Source organism: Jaculus jaculus, chromosome 16, assembly GCF_020740685.1.
Source record: "Jaculus jaculus isolate mJacJac1 chromosome 16, mJacJac1.mat.Y.cur, whole genome shotgun sequence".
Classification (NCBI taxonomy): domain Eukaryota; kingdom Metazoa; phylum Chordata; class Mammalia; order Rodentia; family Dipodidae; genus Jaculus; species Jaculus jaculus.
In genome coordinates, this window is record NC_059117.1 from 48788981 (window position 1) to 48816014 (window position 27034).

The 27034-nt window shown below is 44.3% G+C and overlaps 1 protein-coding gene across 2 annotated transcripts in view; it reads left to right on the top strand.

The window, feature by feature from the left end:
- Positions 1-27034, top strand: part of Cacna2d3 (calcium voltage-gated channel auxiliary subunit alpha2delta 3) — an 877750-nt gene that overhangs the window by 749698 nt on the left and 101018 nt on the right. The window lies entirely within an intron of this gene.

Genomic DNA, 27034 nt, shown 5'->3' on the forward strand with positions numbered 1-27034 from the left:
CCTAATGTAAAATTAAACTATTCCTCGATGATATTTTATTAAGCCCCACTAGCATTTTAGACACGTAGGTCTCACAGAGCTTGGACCATATGTTTTATATGCCGTCAGGATGAACTTTGACATTGGTCTGTGAGCCCCTTCCTCTGTCTTTGTATAATGCAGGATTTATTATTTTTTTCTTCATGTTGCTCCCAAACTATCCATCCAGTATTAGAAATAACATACCTGGCTTATGAGGGTACATACTTTAAAAGGCTTCAAACAGACAAGCAAATAGAAAAGTCCTCGCTTTTGCATCTATTCTTTTGCATGATTTTATTAAAGATATTTGTAGGGGAGAGTGATTTTTTTGCTGTATAGTTTTTCTGAATTCCATATGCAAAAAAATGGCATGCATTTACACATAATGAGTTCACCTCTCTAATAGGAGCCAAAGGTATGTGTGTGTTCACATCCTGAGGAATAAATGGATCCAGCCATAAATGTCAATCCCCTTAACAAGACTAACTTTGTCATTTAATAAGGGGCATTATTCCATAGATTTAAAACCAGTTAACACATCTAAAACTTGATAAGACAAGGCTATCCTCGTGTGTTTCCTGTTCTCCAGTGATTAAAGCAAACCGAAGGCTGTGCGATGGAAGGTTTTCCATGGTACGAGTAATGTCCTAAAATGTTTCTCCTGGTAATGCAATTAGGAGATATTGGCCCTAGTTAATGTAACTTAAACAAAACATGTTGTCCTCGTCAAACTTGTTCAAGTTGTTAAACAGGCAAAGCCTTGTCCAAAAAAAACTTAAAAAACAGGGGCATATAGTGTTTCCATGGAAACTCTGTTAAAATACCGATTTGTGGGTATGATCGTAATCAGCCCCATAATCTAATATGACTGAATTAAATGAAAAGGAATGTCAGTTATGAAGTCAGCCCCTGTGCAGGAGCACTCTAACACAGGCAGGAGCATGTGGATGCCAACGGATACTCCCTGCAGACCACTTATTGGTGCAGGACAGAGCTGAGACCCCCAGTTCTGCCTGTTATCCCCCCCACACACATTCATTGTTCCTCATTTTTACACTTCTGGGATTATGTGGGTGAGCAGTATTAGGTCTCAATGACATTTGGGTTTTTCAATATCTAACACCTTCCCACACAATACCTCGTATTGTTTCCATTGTTTTTTGTGACAAGAAAAATAAAACAGGGATATTACCAGGTAAAGTCTTAGGAATGTACTATTGTTTTTCCTGTTTATGGGATCTTAGTAGGTTTCAGATGATGGTCTTTGACCTCAAGAGAAAAGGAAGATAGGCCAAAGACTAGGGAAGCTGCAGCTAGGATTTGAGCCTAGGTGCCAAGGACATGCGCTTGGCCTCTCCTTGCTCCATAGCACAGCAACTCAGTTTGCACTTGTCAAGGTATCTGGGCTGCTGCAAAAACAGGAACAGTTCACCATGGACAAAACTTCAGCCCGATGAAAGGCAGACAGCGGTCTCTCAACAAAGCCACTTGATTTATATGGAAGTCTGCATGCCAGCAATAATTATGAGTGGTATTAATAGGGTCAGGGCTTTTTTGTTGGTTTTGTTCAGGTGTTTTTGGCAAAAATGTCTTCAGTCAGGTACAAACTTTAACGATTTTTATTTTTGTTTATTTATTTGAGTGGGAGAAAATGGGCATGCCAGAGACTCCAGCCACTGCACACTAACATCAGATGCATGTGCCACCTTGTGCATCTGTCTTGGGGAATTAGACCGGGGCCCTTTGGCTTCGCAGGCAAATGCCTTAACCACTAAGCAATCCTGCAGTCTCAGTTCAAACTTTAGATAGAGCATACCGACTGACTGTACCCAGGGCTAAGAACTCATGTATAGCTTAGTTCTAGCATCCCAGAGCATCCATTTGACTTCACACCTGTAGAGCCTTTTGTCCGTCATTTTCATGCCACACTGGGCATGGTTGTCGAGAACTACCTTCTGCACAGGGAGAGTCAGAAAGAACTCTAGGATTCAATTCTGACCCCAAAACCCCCTTAGCTCTATCCATCAGCCTTCCACAGTAGCTGTGTCCCCAAGCGTGCACACCTGATGGTTTGAGCACAAAGACTAATCCGCAAAGAGAGAAACAGGTTTGGGCCTGGATCTTGGTGCCAGGAACTCGAATCTGATTATTTTCACCTGTTTTAACGTCTCTGTTCCTACTTGACCCTGTCTCATGGCAAAGCACATGAACATGGTTTTGAAAAAGTCAAATAGGGCTTGCGAAGAAGCGCAGAGGCCCTGGCCCCCCACTTCTACCTGGTAGTCTCACTTCCTCCTCATCTACCCTCTCAGCAGCTTTGCTTCTCCTTGGAGACTTGCAATTATTTCTGCCATTTAATTAATTCTTGACACTGGCTATTACTTCCTTTAATACATGATGGCTTGGAGTTCTGCATAAGCTCTCCTGGCCCTCTCACTAGTGAGCCAACTCAGCTGCTTGCTTATTTCATAGTTCAGATTAGATAGTGCTTGCATTATTAAAATATCCTGTATATATTCCTTTCTCTCTTTAAAGTACTATTGTGTAATTTTTATGAGATTTTTTTTCTCCTGCTATGACTAAGCTTGCCTTTGCTTTAGTTGTTTTTTTTTTTAAACCTATCAATAACTCCCTCCACCCTATCTTGGAAGCCTGTTAATTTCAGATTTTTATTTATTTATTTGAAAGAGAGAGAAGCAGATCGATATCAATTAGTAGATAGATAGATAGATAGATAGATACATGGATAGATAGATACATGGATGGATAGATAGAGTTAGAGAGGGGGATGTAAGAGAGAGAATGGGCACGCCTGGCCCTACTAGTGTTTTCTGTGTTTGGTATTTTTACCTACGTCACCATGTTGTGAGGTAACCCTTTACTGTATCCACAGTGGTTCTGTGACATCTGAACTTGTCATTCTACAATACCTACAGGGCAGCTGAGCTCTTAACACTTCCTGTCTCCAGTTTTCTCAGTCATATCCCCTTTCCCTTAAACCCAAGCCATCCTTTTTCCTAATATAATTTCTCATTTTGCTGACAAACACACCCACTAATTTTCTAAGAAAGGGAGGTAGAATTTCCTCAGTACTTGTAGCTTTGAAAATGTCTTGGTGAAGGAATAGAATTGTGGGCTAGAAATTTTCCCTTACAACTCCATGGGCACCCTCCATCTGACTTCCAGCAGTGGTGGGTGTCAAAGTTCTCACACCAGTCTGTTTTCAGAGCCTATGACCAAGTTGGCATACAATCTACCCTTTTAAAAAGCCAGAGTGTACCCATTGTCTGCCATGCTTAGAAATCCCAAGAAACTGTAGGTCCTCTTTCTTTATAATGCTAATTGTTCTGCAAGCTCATATGATAAGAAATCTATAGCTTTTAGTCCTAGGGCATTTCTTTCTGGCCTTATTTCTCCTGGTCTTTTTGTTTAATTTTAAAGAGTTTTTCCTTCTCCATAACGACTCTTTCAACTCTTAAATTAATTTGTGTTTTGACTTTTTTTTTTTTTAAAGTTAAGGGCTGGAGAGATGGCTTAGCAGTTAAGGCACTTGCTTGCGAAACCTAAGGACCCAGGTTCGATATCCCGCTACCCGTGTAAGCCAGACACAAAAGGTGGTACATGCATCTGGAGTTTGCTTTGGCTGGAGGCCTCGGCCTGCTCTCTCTTTTTTTTTTCTCTCAAGTAAATAAATAAAATTTTAAAAATTAAGAGTATTCTTACTAACAGAAGGCTGTTCTCCTGACATGGACATACTACCTCTCTGAGTATATGGACTCAGGTAGAAGTTTGTTCTTTCTTGCTTTCCGCCTGTACCAGTGATTCTAGTGCATGTATTTTGCGATTGCTGTTTGTCTTTTTCATGTTGAAGCCTCTCAAACATACATGTGCAGCCTCATTCTGTTTAAGACTAAAGCAGTGGGTTGGAGAGATTCATCAGCAATTAGGGCACTTGCTTGCAATGCCTGATGGCCTGGGTTCGATTCCCCAGTACCCATGTCAAGCCAGATGCACATGTGTATGCATCTGGAGTTTGGTCGCAGTGGCAGGAGGCCCTGGTGCAATAACTTCTCTCTCTTTCTCTGTTTGTAAATGAATAATAAATGAAATAAAATATCTTTTAAAAAGAATAAGCCCCTAAAATGCCAGTAAAAAGTCTACCCACAAAGGGCTTTACTGTTGGCGTGTTTGGGGCTAGCTAACTCCTCAGTATCTGAACTCTAGGTCTTGCCTGAGAGACATAAACTGAGGGCCTGGCAGGGGAAGGGAGGGTAGGGATTCTCATCAGTCACCAGAGGGTTTGTTTTTCTAGTTCAGCTGTTCCTCCCTGCCTCTTCTAGACATAAGAACCTTTCATGAATACCCGTACTAATGTTTGTGCTATATACAGCATGATCCATGATGTTGGTGGCTGCTAATGCTGTCCCCTGCTGTCTCTCTATGACACTGATTGAAATTATTCATAATTATATTTATTGTTATATTTAGTAATTTAAAATTAAAAGCATGGTTATGTACACCTTTAATCCCAAACCCAGGAGGCAGATAGGAAGATCACTATGAGGCCAGTCTGAGACTACATAGTGAATTTCAAGTCAGCCTGGGCTAGATTGAGACTACCTCAGGAAAAAAAAAAAAAAAGTTTCATTAGACCTTGTTCTGGAAACATCCATCTGATGAGGATTGTCCTTGAATGTGGTCAAGTGGGACTGGTTGCCTCTGTCCGCTGTCCTTGTGCACAGCTCAAGCATGTATCTATCTTTCTCTTGGTGCCTCGGAATGCATCTGGAGCACGAACAGTATATTCTGAGAGATAGCGATGGGGCACAGTGTCTCAGAGGAGACTTGGAACCTAGCTCGTCTCTCGCTTTGCTCCGTATCGTGGGGCAAGTTAGTTCTGTCTCCAAACTTTAGGTTCAACCGAAGATCTTCCAGCACCTCACGACAGGTGTGATGTGCTCCCAAGCTGCTCGTCCAGTGGAGGCTCCACTCCCTCCTCTACTCTCATGGTGGACAGGGTTCTTGAGAGTGTGAAGACCTGGGAGATCAGACAGGAACCTGGAGAGGTTTCCCGCATGTGAACAAGTGACTTTACTGGGCAGCCAGTAGACAACTCTGCAAATGGAGGAGAGAGCTGCTCTTGTTCCAGTACCTGCTCTACACGGGATCCTTTGCAGCACTTACCTAGCAGGCTCTTTGCAAAATCAGGAAAACTTGCACTTGTGCCATTCCTTTGACTCAAAGACACACTCAATGGATATAGAGTCACTAAAGAAAGAGAAGGCGACACATGTTGAAGTGTCTCCACCGAACACCACCTGCTGTATTGCTGTCCCCCTTCGGGTCATCCCTCTAATAACCTTTTGTTCACCTTCTCGTGCCAGATAAGGCTCCCCCCTTGACTCCTGGCTGAAGCTGACAAGTCTCTGTCCACTTACTGCCAAGAGTTTGCCGAGGTTCCCCTTTCACACTCACCTCCTTCGCACGCCTTTCTGACCACTCGTGGATTGCGGATTGGATACTTAGAAACCTTAAGAGAGTCTGAGCCCCAGGACTGTGTGCACTGCCACATGGCATCCTGAGCTCAGCGAGTGCTTCTCTGTAAGCAAGTATGAGAATGATGGTGTTGGAGCCATGAACAGTGGATTGAGAGGTTTCTAGGACATAACTGTTGTTGCATTGAACAAAGTGGAAAGACACAACATGACATACACGTGAGGAAGGCCTTCCTTTGCACTGACTGATACCAGCTCACGGTGAGGATGGTGACCTTCATGGGAAGTGGCTGTGCACTTGCACAGAGCAAAGGCTTCACCTAGCTTGGTATAGCCCGTGATGCTCTGTTACCTTTCCCACCACAGAGAAAGAGCGCCATCCTCTTGTGAACCCCTGAGACACAGGAAGAAATAAATATGAGAAATGCAGTGTTGGGTCTACTGCCATCCCACCCTGAATATACCTGATCTCAGAAGCTAAGCGGGGTCAGGTCTGGTTAGTGCTTGGATGGGAGAAATGTACTGTTTGAAGTCGTTGTTATTTGCTGAAAAATTCCAGGGGATCACTTAGTCCCATACTGTGGTGACTCTGGAGCACCAGTGTGAGGGATCTTTATCTTCAGTTGGCCTACTGTGTTGACAAAATTGAGTAAGCACTGTGAAAACATGATCTGCCTATGGCCATAGTGCATTGAAGATGACAAGCATTACCTAGAGAGCCTTAGGCAGGGAATAGGGGACCCCTCCCTGTCGACTACTGCAGGCAGGAATAACTTGAGAAGGGTTTCAGTAGCTCGTTACAGGAGCAGCGTGCGGGAGACAGTGAGGTGAGTCATGAGACGGCATTCTAAGAGGTCTTTGTGGATCTGAGAACATGGCTGTGGGGTGGGGAAAGGAGATTACTGATTCTGGCAGGCCAAAGGGTCCTCATTCATCCTTTCTGGAACCTTCTAAAGAAAGCAGTCTTCCATTCTAGGAAAATGCTATGATGTAAAAGATAACAGCTTTCATTGTGTGCCAGATAGTCTGCTTGATCTAATGTTATTACCACAGCTTTAAAACTGAGCAGAGGGAGATTAAATAACTTGCCCAAATTCCTTCTATGGATAGTGGGTGGAAATGTTGGACTCTAACCACCCTGAGCCCACCATCGTTCTAGGTTGCCTCTTGCTTTAAAAAAAAAAAGTATTTATTAAAAAAGAAAGAGGCAGATAAAGAGAGAATGGGCACACTAAGGCCTCCAGCCACTGCAGATGAACTCCAGACTCATCCACCTTATGCATCTGACTTATATGGGTCCTGGGGAACCAAGCCTGGGTTGTTAGGCTTTTCAGGCAAATGCCTTAACTACTGAGCCATCTCTTCAGCCCCCTCTTGATTTTTTCCAGTAGGTGGAAAAGGGTTGGGTTGGGTCTGAATTGCGTCTGGGCTCTCACTGTTGGGGAGGACATCTAACATTGTCTCCATAGGATAGCAGCACAGGTCTGTCACATCTCAGGGGGTCTCTAGCGTGACCTGGTACTCCAAGAAGCTGAACTATTGCAGGGTGGAGATAGCTAAGTGTCTTGCCAGAATATGATTGAGTCTTTGCTGTTGTGTTATCCCATACAAGTAAATGGAAGCTGCACCCTGTGTTCCAAGGATGAAAATCCTAAATGTGGAAACAAGAAGCTTTTACAATCAAGGAAAGGTGGAGAGTGTTGGGTTGGGAAGCATCCATGTGGATGATTCTCAACAATCTACTGTGGGGCTGGAGAGATGCTTAGTGGTTAAGGTGCTTGCCTGAAAAGCCTAAGGACCCAGGTTTGATTCCCCAATACCCACATAAGCCAGATGCACAAGGTGGCACATGAATTGGGAGCTTTGCAGTGGCTGGAGGCACTGGAATGTCCATTCTCTCTTTCCCTTCCTCAAATAAATAAATAAATTATAAAAATGATATTTAAAGGAAAACTTAAAAACATACCCTACTCTGGAATTGCTTCAAACCTTGCAGTCATGCACCTGCCACTGCATCCAGCTGAACTGTCTGCAGAACAGTGTGCTCCCTATGTCTTTGAGGTCTTCTAAATTTAGCATTAGCCTCTCGTCAGCAACCACAAGGCAGAGGTGGTGTGTTCCACTGGAATACCATCCTGCTAAATACCATAGACTTCCTTGTGACATCGAATTACCATGGCATTTATCTCTCTACTTCCCCCACAGCCTGACTAGAGTGAGACCCTACCTCGAAAAACCAAAAAAGAAAAAGTATCATTTATTTTGGAGAGGGAGGTGCAGACAGAAAGAGTGAGGATGGGTGTACCTGTGCAGAGCCTAGGGCCACTGCAAATGAGCTCTAGATATATGTGCCACTTTGTGCATTTGGCTTTACATAATGTGTATTGGGGAAATGAAAAAAAAATCGGGGCCATCAGATTTTCAGGCTTTGCAAGCAAGCACCTTTAGATGCCGAGCCATTGCCTCAGCCCAAGCAGACTCTCTCTCCAGTGCCTGCAGCACTCCTGGGGCCAGCTTGGTCACATCAGGGCGGAAAGAAGCCCTCTTTCCTGAAGGTTTTGGTTCACAGTCTTGCATCTGGTTCTCATTGGCCATAGCTCAGGTCCATGGCAGAAAGGCAGCACCCCTGTAGCCAGAGTAGAGGACTCTGCGCTGACCATGTGGACTGGAACTGTAGGCAGGTCAGCATGCTAAAGGGAATGATTCAGTGTGAATCGGAGAGGAGGGGCTATGCTAACCCCTTACCCAAAATGGAATTCCCAACTGGCGGAAGCAATAGCTGTATGCTCTTCCCTCCCTGTTCGAGTGAGAATTGGTGGAACTGTCCCTGCACCCTCTTGTCAGGTCACTGACCTCTCTACACCTCTAGCTTTGGTCTGCAGAGGAGTTAGTGGTCACCCATCCTTGCAGCTCTCTCCTTTGCACATCTATCCATGTATGCCACAGCTAGACTCCGGAGACAGACTCACTTGTCGCCATTCGTCACAACCAGATTGCTTATTTGTTTCAGATGTCATTCTGTTGCAAAGAAACCAATAGCAGCCTGGCAAACCTCCCACCATGGTGAACCAAGGTCTCCGAAAGTTCCAGAACTGTTTTGAAGGGTCACACTCCACAGCAGTGACCCTTGGCACAGACAGCTTTATCCTGTTGGGTCCTAGATAGAAGATTCCAGTTGCCTGAGGTTCTGGAAATGGGCCCCACCTAGTTCCTCCCGTGTTTTTGCTCTGAGTAGAAGTAATTATTTTTATGAGGCATTATTCATGTCTAGTCTACCCCAGGGCCATCCCAAATCATGCTTCTCAAGCTATTAAAGGCTTTATCAGGCACACTGAGTCTCTAGCCGTTTCCTTGAGGGGAAAAGGGAAAGATTCCTCTTGATGTCTATACCTCCAAGGGTGGTTGGCTGCCCAGTTCAGGGCCACACTAAGTGGCTGGCACCTCAAAAAAGGGCAAATCTTTCTCTTTCAAGTGCAACTGGAAAATAGGTCACAGGAGAGAAAGTGGAAAACCAGAGAAACGTTTTCACGCAGCCAGGGTTGCCGTCTTGTTGAGTTGGGAGCTGTAAACTTCAACAGGCTCATGTCGTGTGTCTGTCAAGTTTCTTCAATGCTGAGCATGGCATTGACCCAAATAAATGTAGTTGTTATTTCAGCACTTATTTATTTTAATGTACAAATGCAGCCACTACAAAGGCCCCTTTTAACCTACTCAGGGCTCCCTTCGTTTCTTGTCTCTCTCCTCTCTGCTACCCTCCTCCTCATTTCAGAAGTGTTCCCTCCTTCCCACCTCATCGCCCAAGGCAATGGCCTAAGTGCTGAGCGTAATTATAATTAAGAGGCTTTGTGTAAGAAATAGCATCATGTGCGCTTCTGTACCCTTCCCCATCCTGGCCACAATTCAGAGGTGACTCTGCCTCATAGGAAACAAATGTAACCAATGCAGGGCTGTAACCCTAGAGAAGGACTCCCTTATCTAAACCAGAGTTCTCCAAGAACAAAACAATGCTTTTCTGCTTTCTTCCTTTCTTCCCTTCGTCCTTCCTTCCCTCCCTCCTCCCTCCCTCCCAACTTCCTTCCTTCTTTCCTTCCTTCCTTCTTCGACAGACAGACAGACAGACACAGTGGACACACCAGGCCTCTAGCCAGTGCACATGAACTCCAGAGGCATGCTCCACCTTGTGCATCTGGCTTTACGTGGGTACTGGGGACTGAAACCCAGGTCCTTAGGTTTGCAGGTAAGCTCCTTAACTGCTAAGCCATCTCTCCAGTACAAACTTCTTATCAGTTGATTTTCTTGGGTATTTGTCATAGTGGAAATAAGCAAACAGGATCTCTGTTGGAATGTTCTCAGCTCTTTGGAAGACTGAGCTTGTTGATCTCTGACAACTTCCAACCTTGGAGAATCTATGTAGACATCCAAATATAGGGAGGAAAACAGGGTTTAGATTGCATTAAGAAATGCATTTACGGGGCTGGAGAGATGGCTTAGTGGTTAAGCGCTTGCCTGTGAAGCCTAAGGACCCTAGTTTGAGGCTCGATTCCCTAGGACCCACGTTAGCCAGATGCACAAGGGGGCGCACGTGTGCCCATTCTCTCTCTCTCTATCTCTTTCTCTGCCACTCTCAAATAAATAAATAAATATCTAAAAAAAGAAATGCATTTACTTTATATATATTTAAATATATTACTTATATACATATATGTATGTGTATATATATGCATATATGTATATGTATGTGTATATATATATTCTGCTAAGAAACTGCTAGAGTTGTCAGGCCTACTAACATTGTAAGAGGTTTGTCCCCTGCAGAGGTGGGATTCATTCAGGATGGAGGTAAAACCATGGCCTATAGTTGAGAGACCAACACAAAGTGGTCATATGGTCCATGCTATGGGTAGAGAAAAAGCACTACTTACCATAGTAGGGTTCTGAGAAGACTATTAAAGCCATCTCTTGGAGTACTCAGGCATCCATGATCCTTTCTGTTTCCCCATTATAACATCCAGTTGCAGAGAACTGGGATGATGGCTTAGTGGTTAAAACATTTGCAAAGCTTGCTGGACCTAGGTTCAGTCCCCAGTACCCACATAAAGCTGGATGCACAAAGTAGCATATGCATCTGGAGTTCATGTGCAGTGGTGAGAGGTTCTGCAACACCCAAAAACACTCTCTCTCCAAATAAATTAATTAATAAGGCCCTGTTTCGGCTGGGGAGATGGCTCAGTTGCTAAAATGATTGTCATGCCATCATGAGGATCTAAGTTCAGCTCCCCAGAATGCTCATAGGATGCTGGGAATGATTTCAGAGCTGGGGAGGAGTAGACAGGGGTCTTCAGGGCTTACTGGCCAGCGGCCTAGCTGGCTCTGGTCAGTGACTCTCAGTCAGTGACAGGGCCTGTCCCAAAGGGTAAGAGTGACTGAGAAAGATCCTCTCGGTTTTGACCTCTACACACACACACACACACACACACACACACACATGTACGCATGCACCCACACCCACACATTCCAATCTCCATGGAAATCGATACTGAAACAGGCAAGGTTGAAGCTGTTTCATCAATTTCTGACCTGGCCTGGGATACCAGGGTCCTTACAACCCTCATCTGCAAGCCACTGGGGTCAGAGCATGGTGGGGGCTGGAACTCAGACCCGCGTCCTGAGATCTCCCTCTGGCATCCTTCCTGAGCAGATGTGGGAAAAAGCCAAGGATTGGTGTCTAAGCCATCCTACTACAAGGTCATCCATCCAAGTTAGCTCCATCTCTTATGCTCTTAGTGCTGAGCAAGTCATGACCACACACCACATTGTTCACAACTCAGGTGTGCAATCAATGCGGCTTTACCTGTACTCTGTCTAATGTCTGCCCAAGCCTCAGTTGTCCTAATGAAATTTAGCCCCTCTCATCCAGTGCTGTCCTCCAAGGCTTACACAAAGCTGAAGGGGAAAGGGGTGTTTAATCTTTTCATCGCACAGGCATTTCCTGAGTCACCCAGACCCATCTGGTCTTCTGTCATCAGTCTGTGCACACACAGGTCAGTGCCGTACCCTCCTCATTCCAAGGAAGGTGTCTTTGGAGTTACTGTGCAGCCCCCATGTCTCAGTACGACAAGCCTGCTGGACAGGGAACCTCCTTCTACTGTGTTGCCTGTAACCTCTGGAAAACTGTCTCCAGCAACAAGAAGGGTGAGTGAGGGGGCTGCCAGGGGACCTGCCACCTTCTAGCGCTGAAGACAAGAGTGCTCGCCTCTGTTCTGAGAGCTCCCCTCCAGTGGGAAGATGTGGGTGCCTGTCTTTCCTCTGAGTTTACCAGCACCTCAGCTTACCACAGAGTCTCTTCCCTCTCCATTCCAGGCCATCTTTCTTTCCCCAGTAGTCTGGCCAGGCTGGAAGTAGGGTAGAGAAAACCAGAGTAGCCCAAGCTGTTCCTCTATTTTCTCTTCTGCCCTGAAATTCCCTAGGAGGGCCTCAGCTTTAGAGCTCAGAACTCCAGATTTTTCTCCTTTGTTCTCTCAGTTCTTCCGTGGCCTCCCTTCCCGGAGGCCAGAGCCTGGAATGTTTTAGCCAAGGGACTGGAGCAGAGCCAGGAGGTGCCAGGAAACTCTGGGAGAGAGAATGCTCCTCCAACGTTTCCAACTCTTATCCCCCAAAGAAAGGGTGACAGGCAGCCGTTCAACTGCCAGCTGGCTGGCAAACCCCCCTTATGCCCGTTGCTTCCTTTATTTAGGGTTTTAAAATATTTTTGTAGATTTTTATTTTATTTTATTTATGAGAGAGAGAGAAAGAGAGAGAGAGGAAGGAAGGAAGGAAGGAAGGAAGGAAGGAAGGAAGGAAAGAAAGAAAGAAGGAAGGAAGAAAGGGGCAGAGAGACAGAATGGATGAAGCAGTGTCTCTAGCCATTGCAAACCAACTCCAGACTCATGTGCCACCTTGTGCTTTTGGCTTATGTGGGTACTGGGGAATTGAACGTGGGTCCTTAGACTTTGCAGACAAACACCTTAACCACTAAACCATCTCTCCAGACCTCATTCAGATTTTTATTGAGTGCCTCCTGGGCCCCAGCTGCGTTAGGGGATCTCTGTGGGGTGGAGGGAGGTCAGGACTAGGGACATGCAGATGAAACAGCCTTCTCTCCACTGAGGCCTCTGTGGACTGAGTAGCGTCTCAGGCATGGGGCTTTGTCACATGGGTTCAGATATGTCTGCCAACCAAAAAGAAAGGCTGTGCCTCGCCCCACAGCCCACCTGCAGGAGACCTTCCCAGCACAGACTGTGGGAGAAGCCAGATGAGCATCCCCACAGGCTGCCAAGCATGTGTTTTAGGAACAATCACTTAATGACAGGAGATGGCTTTCCCAGCCTCCACATCTGCCTGATTAAACCATGGGACAAAACTGGTACCTTTCACTACAGGGCTGATTCCCAAATATCCCAGTGTCTGAGATTCCAGGAAGTTTGAGAGAACAACATGCGTGTGCCTGATTACTCCTGAGCACTGTCTGCTTGTCTTGTTCCCTCTTCCTCCCTTCTCACAACCGCCTTGCGTGCAGATGTTCTGAGAGGGTCTCCTGCAGTTGGACACATCTGCCACCCAGGTGTTTGATTTTGGAGAATGGGGATGGCCAGAGGGAAGCAGGCTTGCCACACCCATGCATGCTCTAGCCTTGGCTGTTTCTGGCCTAGACATCCTTTCCATGGCCAATGAAGTATAATTGTGGAGAAAGACAGAAAGTGATGGTCTTGTTGGCCAACTACCGAGCTTACTCATGACAAGCTGTCTCCAGAATGACAATCAGGTTTTAAAATTGTATTTTATTTATTTATGAGGTAGAGAGATGAAGAGAATGGGTGCTTCAAGTTCTCTAGCCATGGCAAAAGAACTCCAGATGCATGTGCTACCTTGTGCATCTGGCTTTACATGGGTACTGGGTAATTGAACCCAGGTCCCTAGGCTTTGCAGGCAAGGTCCTTAACTGCTACACTATCTCTCCAGCCCACAGTTTTTAAAAAGTACAATTTTGTTTTTACTTATTTGCAAGCAGAGAGAGATAGAAAGGATGAGTGTGCCAGGGTCTCCAGCCACTGAAAATAGACTACAGATGCATGTGCCACCTTGGGCATCTGGTACTACGTGGGTACTATGGAATTGAACTCCAGATGGTTAGGCTTTGCAGGCAAGCACCCAGACCACTGAGCAATCTCTCCAGCCCCAATCATTAGTATTGGTGTTTCTTTTCTTTTCTTTCCTTTTTTTTTTTTTTTTTGTTGTTGTTGTTGTTTTGTTTTGTTTTTCAAGGTAAGGTCTCACTCTAGCTAAGGCTGACCTGGAATTCACTATGTAGTCTCAGGGTAGCCTCAAACTCATGGTGATCCTCCTACCTCTGCCTTCAGAGTACTGGGATTAAAGACATGTACCACCATGCCCAGCTTCCCAATCATCAGTTTTTTTTGCAATTTCTTATTAAATCCTTGTCTTTGCTTGCAAAGGCTCCTCAGGGCATTCGCCCTCCTCCCTTGTGCAAGCCACACAGTGGTCTTCAGTTCTTTCCATCTAAGCACATTGCCATCTTGCAATTCAGTGTAAGGCCTAAAACCATATACACCATGTACACCTTCCCTCTTCCTGCACACTGGGGCCTTGTCAATTCCCACTCATGCTACAGGTCCTAACTCTTCAATGAAGACTTCTCTCACTCTACATCTAAGTTGGATCAGGACTTCTTAGTAAGTTTGTGGTCATGGCTAAGTCACCTGAGCCTATTGTTCTGACCTGAACAAGACATTTCTGCAGATAGTTTTGATTGGTTTAAAAGAAAATAGAAAGTAATTTATCCCAATACCTCTGGGCCTGCATGTTATATGACCAAAGTCAAAACAGACAGCATGTTAGAACTCATGGTCATTATTTCTTGACTTTGCTATGAAAGCTTTAATTTAGTCCAAGTCATTCAAACTATGACTGACTTCTCTGATCTGTGTTCTCCTCAGAAGTCATGTGTGACTGGGAATAATATTCACTTTGTGGGTGTGAAGTGCATTATCAGTAAAGTATTTAAAGCTCTGGCTGATACCTCATATATAATTTACTTAATAAATGATATTATATACTATTATTAGATATGGCATGGTGACACCTGCCTGTAATCCCATCATCACTCAGGAAGCTGAGGCAGAGGGATGACAAGTTTGTGTCCAACCTGTGCTCTATAGAAGGACCTAATATAATTAGTATAATTACTATTAGTAATATAATACTTATACTTATATAAGTGCTATTATGATTGTGTGTCATATTTATGGCATATTATAAACTAATTTTTATTATAGAGTATGTCTTATAGAACATGAAGACAGGTATGATGAGCAGGGAAAGAGGTTATATAAATTTTGGAAGCAAAAGTCTATTGATTTTTTTTTGCCATATTAAAATGAGGGAATCTTCAGGTTTCACATGAGAGAGAATTGAGAAGGGCAGGGAATACCATGTCTAGTCCAGTGTCTATGAGCCTGATGTCCTATGGGAAAATCTAGTGGTGGCCAATTAGGAAGGTTTAAAACCAAGCTTATATCCTGGCATCCTCTTTTTTTCAGGCCTGAACAAATGCTCTGGACTCCTACTAGGTACCCCTATGCAAACCTTCACCCACAGACGTTTCCAAGGCACACATCTGTTCATACCTCATACTGTTCTCTATCCTTTGGAGAATAGCTTTGTAGTTTTCTATTGTTCTCAAGGCAGGGCCTAATCACCTAGTGTTTATTTGAAGTGCCAAGAGACCCTGGTATGCCCATTTCTCGACAGATAGATAGATAGATGGATATATGTGTGTGTGCTTAAAAATAAATAGATAAAAATATATTTTAAAAGAGAGGTTAGGTTGCTCCCCTCAGTGGTGGGAGCATACCTCAACACTCTTGGTATCTCTGAAAGAGGAAGCCAACAAGATACTTTGGGATCTGGTGGGTATACCTTTTAATGTGGGGATCTGCTGGGATCCCTGTCATTGGGCTACTTTAAAGCCAGGGGGAAGAGGGAAGGGCTCTCTTGAGTCTTGGAAAATCAGTAGTTATTTGATAAGTGAACAATTTTCCTAATTGAGCCATGCTATCCTAATAAGGGCAGGGTAGTTGGGTCAATATGATGTTCAGAAACAATTTTGGGTCAATTTCTCAAGAAACATTTTCATTTACCTTTATATTTATAGATAAGGATTTTCTGGAACAAATAGTAAAGTCACAGAGTCATGCTGATACTGATGCAGGTGCCTTTGGCTGCCAGGCCTGAGTTAAGTTGCGCATGCGAGCTGTCTCAGTGATCCATCTACCGCCACCGCCACCCCCAGTGCCAAGTGTATTACAAGAGGACACTAAGCCTGGGGTGGGTCATGTGACCTTCACACTAGGGTTGCCATATTTAGTAAGTTAAAAACATTTTAGCTGGAAATTCTATCCTGTTTTCCACTTTTATAGTCAATTTTAAAAATCATATTTTATTTAGTCATTTGAGAGAGAGGAAGGGAGAGAGAGAGAATAGGCATATCAGGGCCTCTAGCCACTGCAAAGGAAGTCCAGACATATGCACCACCTTGTGCATCAGGCTTTATGTGGGTACAGGGGCATCAAACCTAGGTCCTTTGGCTTTGCCAGCAAGTGCCTTAACCACTGAACAACCTCTCCAGTCCCATAGTCATTTTTTTTTTTTCTGGTTTTTCGAGAGAGGGTTTCACTGTAGCTCAGGCTGACCTGGAATTCATTATGTAGTCTCAGGGTAGCCTTGAGCTCATGGCAGTCCTCCTACCTCTGCCTCTCTAGGGCTGGTTAAAGGTGTGCACCACCATGTCCAGCTTCATAGCCAGTTTTTTTAATGTGAAGTCTAGATTTTCAGCTTCTGCTCTAGCATCTGATAACCTGACGTATCTGTGCCATGTTCTGCACAAGGCACTGGCTGGGCCCAGCCTAGAGCACTTTGCACCTCCTGGGCTTGGGGTGGAACTCAAGTTACCACAGTCTCCATCTAGTCCTGGAGGGAATTTGGGTTTCACAATGGACTAAGGCACCCTCCCAGAATCTGGGTGTATTTGGACAAGTCTTTTCCCTTTAGGGGTCCTGTGACATGATTCTGAGAACCTGAGGACTTACAGACATCCCTCCAGCTTGGTGGGCTGCTCATGAGACTATGTTGCTTTGATTAAATACACCCACAAGGGTACAGCTCAGAAGTGTTCAAAAGTAAACATGGCCATTCTATTATAGTTTTTGAAATGTTTGGAAATTTGATTGTTATTAGGTTGTGACCTACTAAGAATTATTGACTAGGGAGCTATAATTTGGAAGCTTATAATTTTCTTAGTGGACCTTGATTTGCACAGCCCTGATTAAAATACAATGAATTCCAAAGCTTAAATGTTTCATTCTGAAAGGCTCAAAGGGTGGGAATTGAACTATACAATGAATTTGCTTGGAAACTTTATTGAAATAATATTATTGGAAGACTTTTGTGAGCATAAAATGATCTGACAGAAACGAATCGATGCCAATTCCAGCAGCCCAGGGAATGCTGAGGGAATATAGGTTTCTTCAGATGACGTCTGGACAAACGCTCCCAGATTACCTCAGGGGTAAAAAGAAAATTATTATTCCATTCCACAGCCTTGCTAATTCTTTTCAACATTGATCCAGTCAGGTAATTAGAACCCAAGTGGAGGAAACGTGTCTAATTGTCATTTATTGTAACTTTACCAAAGGTGACTGTTCCCAAGGAAAGTCTGACAGGACCAAAACAAAGTGTTCATGAAAGAAATGTGGGTGCGGTTGGGGGTCTGGGCCAATGGATAAAGCCTCCCTGCACAGGCTCCCAGAAGCCAGTCACAGACAGGGGGGTGGGGGGGAGTCAACAGTGAGCACCTCTATCGCCTTCTCCGTGGAGGGTGACGGAGCCCTGATTCTCCCACCACAGACACCACAGAGCTCTTTGATATTTCAAAGCACGCGCCTGTACAAAACTTTACCCCTCCCGTGCACTACAGGGAATGCAATACCTACTACACAAATAGTCAAGGGGCTATATACAAAATACCTACCCTGCTTTTATCACATTTCTTCATAACAGCTAAATATGAAGTATGTCTTGACCACCTATTTACCTTACCTTAGAAATGACTATCCAGGTTCTACCAAGATTATGAGGAACATGCATTGCTTCGATGCAAGGATATTTTTTAGAGGTTGCTCCTCGTCTTTCTCCCTCCTTAAATACTTGGAGAAAGCTTTTGGGTTTGTCAGTCTCACACCCAAGGGGACGGGAGAGCAGCTGCCTCCTCTGTCCCCCAACTTCATGAGTATTCCCTGTTCTCAGTTTTGTCCAAATTAGTCCCAGGATTTTAGTTGTCTTTTTATTTTTTGTCCAACATTCCATCATGCAATTCATTAAAATCCTTACATGGAATGCCTTACAGATGAGCCATGTCCTAATTCACATTACAGTTTGCAATTTGTTCCCCGCCACCACCGCTGGCGCGGTAAGTCATTCTTCCTGGACATTGACAGACCCCTTGAATGTCCGTGCATTTGATGTAACAAAGCAACAAAGGTCAGATTTCTTTCCTTCAACACTCCAGTGTAGTGGCCTTATTCCAAACTGTGGGTTCATCATGAAATAGTCCCAAGAATTGACATTCCAATTCCTTGTTAGTTCTACTTGCAATTAACGATTTTGAAAACAAACAGAGAGCATTTAGACAAACGTGGCTTGGCTGACAGCTGTTGCCGCTGACTGCTCATTCAGGAAAGTTGGGATCCAAACACGCCGACTTTGTTACTGTCACTGCCACTTTTTTTGTCATTGGTGCATGAGACATTAAAAATGCAGGGACATTGTCAAAGGGGAGGCTACACTAGATCAGAGGTGTTTAACCTGATCGTGTAAAACTAGCCACTATCCTGCTGAGAAATCTGACCAATAAAGGGGCTGGTTTGCTGGAGGACAAAATCTGGGTGTATATTTATTTCTTTACTCTGAGAAAAATATATGGGAAACCTTCAGCATGTATTGATATAACTCTTTGTATTTCTGTTTTCCCCAGTAGAAGCGACTGTTTTCTATCAAACATTTCTACCTAGAAATTAGACTCTTTTTTAGAAACAACAACAATAATGGGCGGGGGACTGTGTGCTTACGGCCAGGACAGCTCAGGAAAGCTGTGGGATGTGACTGCCTGTGCACCAGGAAAGATCCTGGGCTCTGAGCTGCCCAGCCTTGTCCTGAGTATACCCATTTCTAGAAGGGGTAGGTGGCCAGGTTTGAGCATACCTTTCATTAATCATGAAAAGCAAGAATCCTTTTTTTCTTTGTTTTTCGAGGCAGGGTCTCGCTCTAGCCCAAGCTGACCTGGAATTCACTATCATCTCAGGCTGGCCTGGAACTCACAGTGATCTTCTTACTTCTGCCTTTGGAGTGCTGGGATTAAAGGCCAGCGCCACCACCCTATAAGCAAAGACACCTTTTAAGAGCTTGCTTGGCTGCCATGATTTTGTAAGCATTTATGCGCTGATGTTACATCTTAAAGGATATTCAGTCTACGGACAGTTTGGAGTTTTAAAAAATATTTTTATTTTATTTATTAGAGAGAGAAAGAGGCAGATAGATAGATAGATAGATAGATAGATAGATAGATAGATAGATAGATAGATGATACCTAAAGAAAGAGCGAGACAGAAAGAAAGAAAAAAGGAAGGAAGGGAGGAAGGAAGGAAGGAAGGAAGGAAGGAAGGAAGGAAGGAAGGAAGGAAGGAAGGAAGGAAATGGGTACACCAGGCCTCTGCAAACAAACACCAGACACATGCACCACCTTGTGCATCTGACTTTACATAGTGCCTGGGGAATCGAACCTAGGATTTTTGGCTTTGCAGGCAAACGCCTTAATTTCTAATCCATCTCTCCAGCCCCAGTCTGGATTTATCACAGGTGAATCTGATGCTCAGTCTCAACATATTGACAAAAGGGGTGCATCAGTCCTGAAGTAAACGGGGGAAGCATAGGCACTTTAGGGTCAGGACAGGAAATCTCACATCATGCAGATGTTGTTACATCCTTTGTCCTGTGGCATTTTATTTTTGCCCTACAAAAGTGTTGCTCAGAAACTAGTGCCAAGACACAAACCAAAAAGGTAAAAGATGTCCCCGAGGTGCACAGCAGTAGTCTTCCAGACAGGGCTCATAACCAATTCTCCTAGCAAAACATATCTGGTATAATTCACTGGTGGTGACAGCATTGCTTTCCTGTCTCCTGGATGAGTCCTCCAAGTGTATGTATCCATCCTATGGCTGGAGGACTGAGTATGTTTGGAAACTTGGGGTGTTTGTATGAGATCGTGTGCCAGGCACGGCAAGCACTATTTTGTAAACTGGATTTGTACTCTTAGGGGTATGTTGCAAGTTGAGGCCAAGCCCACAGAAAATTATTTCTAAATGAATACAATATGAAAAAGTTATTTTATTTCTAATTTCACATGTAACATTGTTACTTGGTGAGTTTCAGGTTACACTTGAATGCGTGTCTATTAATGTGATATGAGATGCATGCATGATTTCATCTTGAATGCATTTGAATAGAATAGCACTGGAAATGTAATTTGTATTCTCAAATTTTATAAAGCAAAATAAATAAATCTTGGGGGGTGGTAGCCACGTTAAGCATGTTGCATTAATTTCTTGGGGGTTCTCTCAAGCTAATTACTAACTTCCCTTCACAGATCCAAGTTGTGAGGTGATAGCAGTCCTGTCTCATTTATACCCGAAAACCTAAGCCCTCCTCATCTCTTCTGCCTCTAGGACGTGGTCATGTGGGCAGAATGCAGAGCAGCTCACCTTCACACTGGAGGAGGGTTCTCTATCATTCACCCTGTGACTGCTGGCCACTGTCTAGTAAACTCCCTACAAAGGTAGAAATGTTCTAGACCAGTGTGTAGGGTACAGTGGTCTATGGCCCCACGTAGCCATTGAGCTCTTAAAATATGACTTGTTCAACTAAGGAACTAAATTGGGAGTTTTATTAATTTTAATTTAAATGGCCACATGCAGCCAATGGTCATTGATTTGGACAGTACCCACCATAGTGTTCATTGGTGGCCAGCTGTCTGCCCCAAGATCACAGACATCCTGAAAATCAAATGGTTTGTGTGTTGTGATGCTCAGGTGGCACCCTGTGATGTGACAGCTATCCTAGGCACCAACCACACCCTGAAAGTTCTAGTATCTTAATAATTATACGCTTAACACCCCTGGTTTCTGAAACATGGGGGAGGAAAGATGACAGAAATAGGGTGGAACAAAATGTAGAAAACAAGAAAGTAGGAATAGAGAATGTCTTCACATAAGAAATTGGTGGAAGTCCTGAGCTCTGTGATACTAAGCTTGATGCATCCATGGCCGGGTCTGCTTAGCACCCTGAGATGAGTTCTAAAAACTGTTGCCTATATAAGGCAAGCCCAAAGAGATGTCTGAAATGCCTGACTATTTCACATGAAAAGGCTCAGCGCTCACTAGGATGGTAAGCCTCTTAATGAATTTGGCCTTTTGCTGATTTACGAAAACCAGCTTAGTATTTTTAGGCCACTGTTCCTCAAGACTCACTACATATTGGCACTTTGGGATATATTCTGTGGATACTTGTAGGAGGTAAGGTGCCACCCAGAACTATGCCAAGTCAATGATCTATCCCTGTGTGCTAGAGATTACAAGCTGGGAGCCCTGGGGGATTCTAATCACATGGAAGTGAGGAGTACCACAAACTCCAAGAAAATATGTTCATGATTTTTTGGACTGTCTACAAATTTTCAAACTCCAGGAATGGTGTTTTTATTTTATACACTCTCCTTAGGACTTGAGTTTCACTAAAGCATTTTCTGTCCTTGTTTTCCTTATTAAATTAGCAAGGCTTACTTGAAGCAGAATATACCATTAGGTTCCGGAATGTTGTTGAAAGAACACAACAGAAGGGAATGAGAAATACCTAAGGTTCCACTTAGGGTGCGGGGGGAGGGCTTACTGCTATAAAAATGCTTTCTCTGGTAGAAGTTGAACAGGAAAAGTATGTTGAACAAAACAAAGGAAGCCAAAGCCTGATGTTGAATTTTGATCTTTTATTGCTTTTTTTTTTTTTTTTTACTTTACTGAAGGAAGAATGAGGCCGGAGCACCGGTGGCTAGCGCTGTGCTTTCTTTCTGCCAGCCTGTCCTGCTCAGGCCCTGCGCCACACTGCCCTTTCTTCTGCAGGCTTTCAGGGGCACTTTCTAACATATCAGCTAGAGAGATGGCTCAGGGGTTAAAATTTGCACTTGCTTTCAAATCCTAATGACTTAGGTTCAATTCCTAAATACCCACCCACATAAAGCCAAATGCATAAAGTGGCACATGCATCTGGAGTTTGTTTGAAGTATCAGGAGGCTCTGATATGCCCATACTATCTCTCTCTCTCTGTCTTTCATCTCTCTCTCTAATAAACAGATTAAAATATTTTTAATATGAATTCACTTCTGCCCCTTTTGTAAATCTCTTTAATAGCATGCACAGCAAATGTCAGCAGTGTTTTTCTCTGCATGGGCAGATAGTGAATACTTTGGGCTTTATGTGCCATTCTGTATCTCTTGCAGCTTCTCAGCCCTGGCCTTGTGGCCACAGTAGGTGAACAAATGACTATCGTAGTGTAACTATCTACAAAAAGAAGTATTTGGCCCTTGGACTGCAATTTAAGACATTTTGAAATATGACCTTGACCAGCACACTGAGGTTCCCGTGGAAATGCTACTGAAGTCTTTAGACCAGGTAGTCATGTAAGGGCTCCTTGCTTTTGCTGATATTGTTTCTTCCATTTAGATCCCTGTCTGCTCTGCATTCTCCCTGTGCAGCGAGTAGGGTCTCCACCCCCTGCCTTCCACAAAGCTGTGACGCACAATTCTTTGCTTCTACCTCTAAGAGTAGCTTTAGCCATGTTCCATAAGTGGGCCCATCAGGGTGTATGACCCCATTTCTATTAGCACCCAACTTAGAGCTTGCATAAGAGCGCATCATGTGAAGGTGGCACACCTTGGATTTGTGACTGCATCACAAAGAAATACATGAGCTTGTGTAAGGAAGCTCTTCACATCCAAACGCAGAGCGCTACTCCGCTGTCTCATTGCCGCAAGCAGACAAGTGACTAGAAGCAGATTGGAGAGAAGAAGTTTATTGTGCCTATAGTCCTGGGAGGACAGGTCCCTCTGTGGAGAGGAAGGCACTGTGCCAGAAGGACATTCAGCTGGTCACAGTGTAGCCAGAGGCAAGATGCAGAATGTAAGCAGAGAGTGTAACCAGGCTATAAAAATCCCAAGGAAGTAAGCCATTGGGGGGTGTACCTTCAATCACCTCTCCAGTCCAAATTACATGGAGAGATGGCTTAATATTTAAGGCATTTGCCTGCAAAGCCAAAGGACCCAGGTTGAATTCCCCTGGACCCACATAAGCCAGATGCACAGGGTAGCATATGTGTCTGGAGTTCTTCTGCAGTGGCTAGAGGCCTTGGAGTTCCCATATATTCTCTCTCTCTCTAAAATAAAAACAAAATAAAATAAAATAATCCAATAAATTCCCTTTGAGTACCAATTCTTTCTATCAGTTCTGTTTCTCTAGAGAACCATGACTAATGCACTCCTCCCCACAGACTCATGGGCTGTCTCATGCAAAATGTGTTCAGTCCAACTTCAAAGGTACTCATAGTCTTAATGGTCCTCACACAGTTCAAAACGATGGGGAGGCAAGACCACTGTGCAGGAAAAGAATGGGGGTCAGCCACCAGGACCACAGCCAGGCAGAACTGAGCAGAAGAATTGCAGTCAGGACTTGAACCACAAGGCCAATCAGGGAAGGAATGAGGCGTGAGGGAAGCAGTGTCTAGATTTGGGCATCTGGACCAGGGAGAGGATGCAGCCTGTTGGAGAGAGATCAGAGTCAAGGATTACATGATTCATGGCATAGTGGGACTGACTCACAGAGGGAGGAAAGATTAAAGTGCCTGAGGAGGAGCTAGGGTTCAGGACCAACAGGGGCAGATGATAGAAGGCTCCAAGTATGTGAGATGAATAAACACCCCAGAGGGAGCAGCAAGCTTCATTAGGGAGGAGAAGACTGGGCTTGCCAGAGAATGGGAGGGTGCTTAGAAAGAGTACTGGAAGCTGACAGGGTGGGGAGGGGGGCTCAAGAGGTGACGAGTGGATGGGGCACCTCGAGACTGGTAGAACCAAAACCCCTATGGAAAGGCCTCTTTGGAGTGATTCTTTCAAAGAACCCACATATTATCATCTTGTGTGGCCTTAAAGCTTGAGGCATTCTCAACCTAGGCCCAGATTCCCTGGGAGGGGCAGCGAGAGAGCTATAGAGAGGAGGACAGAACCTCATTTCAACCCACTCCTAGACAACAGCTACAGGGTGTTACAGCAATTTTGAGTCCCTCCTTGAAGCCAGTCTCCTCTCAGTCCTTGTCTGGTATGTGCCCTGTTCAAGCCTATTGGGTATTTTGAAAGAAGAGATTGATTGATTTGAAGTGCTGCATATTTAATCTCACTCCCAGGACAGCGTCCGGGTGTTCTTTGGCAGTTGCCACAGGCTGGGATATGCAGCTCAACACAATCTGACCAGATGTCCCAGATATTTCAAAGTAATATCACGTGATCCCTGATAGTCAGTCTATTAAAGACGACAGAACAGCCATCCTCACCCGTGTCTGTTCAATAGCATCACCTTGATTCTTAATCCTGACTCTCAGGAAACAGAGGTAGGAGGATTGCTGTGAATTCAAGACCACCCTGAGATTACATAGTGAATTCCAGGTCAGCCTGGGCTAGAGCAAAATCCTACCTCAAAAAAACTTTAAGGGGGGGGGGGGCACTGGAGAAAGGTCTTAGCAGTTAAGGCACTTGCCTGTAAAGCTTAAAGACCTGTGTTCTACTCTCCAGATCCCATGTTAGCCAGATGCAAAGGTGAAGCAAGCGCGAGGTCACTCAAGCCCACTAGGTGGTGCAAACATCTGGAGTTTGATTATAGTGGCTAAGGCCCTGGTACAGCAATTCTCTCTCTCTCCCTCTGTCTCTTTAGCTTTCTCTCTCTAAAAATAAAATGAAAAAGAAACAAACAAACAAACTCATGTTTCTATTCTCACCTCCAGAATATACATTGACATGGACTTGACACCTTGGCATCCATATTTTTTTAATGAATTTTTTAAATTTATTTATTAATTTGAGAGAGAGAAAGAGGCAGATAGAGAGAAAGAGAATGGGCACACCAAGACCTCTAGCCACTGCAAACTCCAGACACATGTGCCCCCTTGTGCATCTGGCTTACATGGATCCTGGAGAATTGAACCAGAGTCCGTAGGCTTTTCAGGCAAACACCTTAACTGCTAAGCCATTTCCCCAGCCCCTTGATATCCATATTTTTTTTTTTCTTGGAGTCTCCCAGGAAGTTCTACTGGTGTGCTCATTCTCTCTCTATCTGGCTCTTTCTCTGTGTCTAATAAATAAATAAAATATAAAAAAAGAAATAATTTACTGAGGGATCTCCCATGCACTTGGCACCTTGCTGGGGACAGGACCCACAGGGAGCAAGGAAAGGTTTTATCCCTTGGTTTAGGGTTCAGATACAGAAGAAACTTATGGTGGTAAGTGCTGACATAGGACATGCAAGACACAATCCCACTCTACAGTTGCAACCCTGCTTGACTTTGGTGTCATCTGAAAGTCTGAAATTCCAAGTCCAAAGGCTTATGTAAAGTCTCTCCAAATCAACACAGCCCAGGTAGCCATCCCTTCTGTCACTCTCCGCGATAGATCGATAGTTGGATTGGGATAGCCTTAAGGTAACAGCCTGAAACCTTCCTTAATGTCCATGTTTCCAAAGTCAACAAGCCACTGAACCCAAGCCAGCCCATCTGGCAACATGCATGCAATATGCAAAATCCTAAGAGTATTCTAAAAGAATTTTTCTTTTTTTTCTTTTTTTTTTTTTTTTTGGTTTTTCGAGGCAGCGTCTCACTCTGGCCCAGGCTGACCTGGAATTCACTATGTAGTCTCAGGGAGGTCTCCAACTCACAGCAGTCCTCCTACCTCTGCCTCCCCTGTGCTGGGATTAAAGGCGTGCGCCACCACGCCTGGCCTGAAAAGAACTTTTTTGGGTGTGCACTTTTTTTCTTTTTCTGCGTATGTATATGTGTATGTGGTAGTTGTCTGTGTGTGTTGTGTGCTTATCGGTGCACATGCAAGTGCATGTACATGCCTGTGGAGGCTACAAACTGAGCTGACATCGGTGTCTTCCTCAATCTCTCTCTCTAGCTTATTTATTGAGACAGAGTTTCTCAGGGAGCCAAGAGCCTGTTGATTTTGCATGTCTAGCAAGCCAGCTTACTTTGGGGATCTACCTTTTTCGGCCTCCTGAATGTTGGGATTATAAGCAGGCACTATAATATCTGGCGTTTACATAGGTGCTGAGGATGTGAACTCAGGACCTCAGACCTGTGCAGGCAGCCCTTCAGTAACTGAGGCCTTGTCCTACCCATTCTGATGGCATTATTCTTTGGGTTGAAGTCACTGTAGGTGCTCAAGTGCAAAACAACCCAGAAAGGTAAATGGAGGTACTGGTGGCACCCAGATACACTGAGCACTGGGAAGACATCAGGCTGAAGTGTACAGAACTGCACCAGGGACAATGGCGAGTCCAGCTGAGCCTGATTCTTTGAATTTCTCACCATCTGTTGAGATTTGGGCCCTGAACATTTTCCCTTCTGACCTGTGCTGTCTGGGCTTCCTACGGAGAAACGCAGCAGGCGGGTTCGTGTGTTCATCCTAATGGTACAACCAATCCACTTCCCAAGTCGTCTCCCCTGCTGGTTCTTTCCTATCTCTCTAGGCAGCTTTTACTCTGTTGCTTCAGGAAGCTCTTCTCAACAAGCTGTTTAATCTCACCAGAGGTACCAGGAGGGAAAAGAGCATTGAGATGTGGACACTAGAGGGCCAGAGAAACCCTTTAGGTTACAACATAATGGAGTGACTCCTTTCCAAACAGCAACCTCGAGACTACTGCTTTTCTAGTGCAGGCAGACTCCCAAAGGCATGTGCAGACCCATGTTTCAGACATTTAAGTTCATATAGTAACAGGTGATGCAAGATCTGAAGACATACTGATCCCTTGGATTTTTTATACCTAATGTCAGCTTGGGTTGGGGTAGGGGTACTACCGCAAGTGTACATAAATTTTGGAAATACCAAAGTACATTTCTACAAAGAGACTCCTGCTCTGAAGTCAGTGTGTTTAGCACAGGGTTCTGAATTCAGGGACCCTTGAGAATTCCTTACTTGCAAAAATGAAATGTTTTAGTTGTATATTTTTTCTGTCAGTTTGTTTTGTTTCTGATGGCTTATATCAGCAGTTGTCCAATGATGGACAACCATCAAAGATAATCTTAAAGAATCACACCCAGGAATGGAT